This window comes from Gavialis gangeticus, unplaced genomic scaffold, assembly GCF_001723915.1.
Source record: "Gavialis gangeticus isolate Ggan-Ray unplaced genomic scaffold, GavGan_comp1, whole genome shotgun sequence".
NCBI classification, from domain to species: domain Eukaryota; kingdom Metazoa; phylum Chordata; order Crocodylia; family Gavialidae; genus Gavialis; species Gavialis gangeticus.
The window spans coordinates 935,516-938,247 of record NW_017729001.1 but is presented as its reverse complement, the minus strand read 5'-3'; positions in this window follow the sequence as shown (position 1 = coordinate 938,247).

Here is a 2,732-nt window from a genome sequence, read left to right as displayed (position 1 = left end):
GCCCGGCCGCCGCCTCTGTCCGCTCTGACAGCAATGGCGGCCGCTAGGCCCAGCGCGCCTCGCCATTGGCCGCCGCGGCCCCACGTGACGCGTTCCGACGGGAGGGGGGGGCAGCGCTCCGACTCCCGCCCCCCCCACCCCCGCCGGCCCGAGGCTCCGCTGGGGGCGCTGCGGAGTCAGGAACTGGCCGCGGGCTCGGGGGCAGCGGCTTGCACCGGCGCCGCCTCCAGCTGGAGCAGGGTCGGCTGCTTGTTGGGAGCCGGGTCAGGCCCTGGGTCTAGTGCAAGTGGGCCAGGCCCCCTCTCCGCAGCTCCTCCCCTTGCCCTGCTCACCTTAGACACCTGAAGGTGGTGGTTTCCAGGCCAAAACCTGTCTGACTTCATCCCAACCAGGCCGCTGGTCCAAGAAAAGAGAATGGCCCTGGGGTTGCAGGGGCTACCCAAATGTGGCGACTTGGGGACAAGTCTGGACAATCTGAGTCTTCACAAACTTCCCCTTCCTCAGCGCTTACCACTGGCGTGATGCTCGGCCCTCTGGCAAGAGCGCAAGGTGCTTTGTAAAAAACAAACCAGGGCTTCCGCCTTGCTGGCAATATTAACTGCAGGCAAATCGCTTGATATATTTTATTATTGGGATGCCTTAGAGAGCCCAAACCTCCTGTCACTTGCTGCAGAGTGAAAGATCACGTGTTAACGGTGAATAACTGTGCTTGTCCATCCTCCAGCACAAAAAGATGATAATGTCCATCCAGACGCTAAATAAATAAATAAATAGCCAGGGCCCTTTCAACTATATTGCTGGCACCAAAAGAGTAGTTGGAAGAGGAACCCAAATCACTCATTGCTTTTAATGTGACATACAGGGCATACCAGTACTTTGCTATATCTTAGAAAACAAAACAAAATATTTAGCAGTAAGTGTATTTATAAATAAATAAAAAATACAAAAAGTAATTTAGAATTAAATTATTCCTTTTAACATTATAGTTTCCATGGAGATTGCCATGTTAAAAAGCTAAATCAAATTGCCCCACACTTTTAGGATGCTTTTTAGACTGATATAAAGACCCTTACCTCATACATGTTTGTTTTTGTTCCACTTGAAACAGCTCTTAAAACAAACATTTGCCTATCTTTAATAATAAACTTTCCCTCAAATTAACTATACCTGAAAGTAAAACTGACTATAAACAAGTGAAACTGAGCACAATTGTATTCATTGTCCTAGGGGAAAAAACACATAAAAAGTAATCAAATAGCAACAAATAGCTATAGTTAATATTATTTCATTTTAATGAAAATATTTATTTCTACTTTAACGTATGTTTTGCAACATGAATAAAGAGGTGTATGTAAAATGTTAAAGTTGACAGTGTCCCTTTGAAACTTTCAGGTAGGAAACTAATTTAACCATATAGAATAAAGCTAAACTACCTAGACTTCTCATTAACAAATGGAAAATCACCATTTAAAAAGTAAAGTTAATTTAAATTTGCCTAGCAATTAAAGTTAATATTGAATAACAAATAGAAAAAACATACAACAAATTTTAAACTATCTGACGTAGTACAAAAGCAAATTATTTTATCCTGTCTGATGAAAACAAGAGCTTTCTTCATGTTTTTAAATAATATTTTTCATCATTTACTTTTCTTTTCAATTAGTTGTGGTGAGCAGGAGCTAGTATTTTATTACACTGACAGAATAGAATTAGCAAGAACACCTGTTTTATTGTAGGAACTCTGGAGCCATATACTGGCACAACAGCCCCTGTCTAAACTGCACAAATGTACTGCTGTAGATAGAATTTAAATCCCTGGGGTCAGATTCTATTCTACCTATTGGGTGCATAAGTGGATTTAAGCATCAGTTCTATTCCATCCTCCCTGGAGTACCTGAAAAACCAATAATAATAATTATTATTATTACTACTACTACTAGCAAGTTGTCCATCAAAAATGAGGGGGTGGGGACAGAGGCCAGCATTTGGCCCTGTGCTCCAGTTCCCACCCCCCCGTGCTAGTCCGTCCCCGCCCCCTTCAGACCCAACCCTGTCCCCCCCGGGCAATTTGGGTTCGGGGGAAGAAGGGCCACTCACCCTTCTTCCCCCGCCCCCTGCTGCAGGCCCGACCCCATTGCCCCCCACTGCCATGGCAGCCCTGCCCCCTCTCCTCCTCCCCGTCTCCTTGCCGGATCTTGTTGGGGGGTGATGGGGGGGTATGATCTGGCCCCTGGCTCCAAGGAGCAGATGGGGGGGTGTGGTAAGGCCATTCAGCTTCATCCCTGCCATTGCTCTCTGCCTCCAAGGAGTGGGGCAGGGGGGACCAAGCTAGCTCCATTGGCCTGGCACCCCACCCCAGCTCCTCAGTCCTCACTGTCATGGTGGCACTCTACCATCTGTCCTGTCTGTCCAGAGCATTCTGACTGCCTGCCGAGACAGCCAATCAGGGCACAAATAAAGCATTATGGACAGACAGACAGACTAAGGCTTTTATAATGTTAAACTAGCAAATTGCCCATCAAAAATGACAGGGGAGGGGGACAGAGGCCTGCGTTCTGCTGCCTCAGGCCAGGGCAGGGACACGGCCACTCCCCACATCTCCTCTGCTCCTTCAGTGATGGCCGCCACCATGGCAGGACACAACCACAAGTATAACCCCCCCTTCCCATTCTCCTCCCACCCCTCTTCCCCACCATCTCTCCCTCCCCGCCACAACGGCGGGGGGAGGGGAG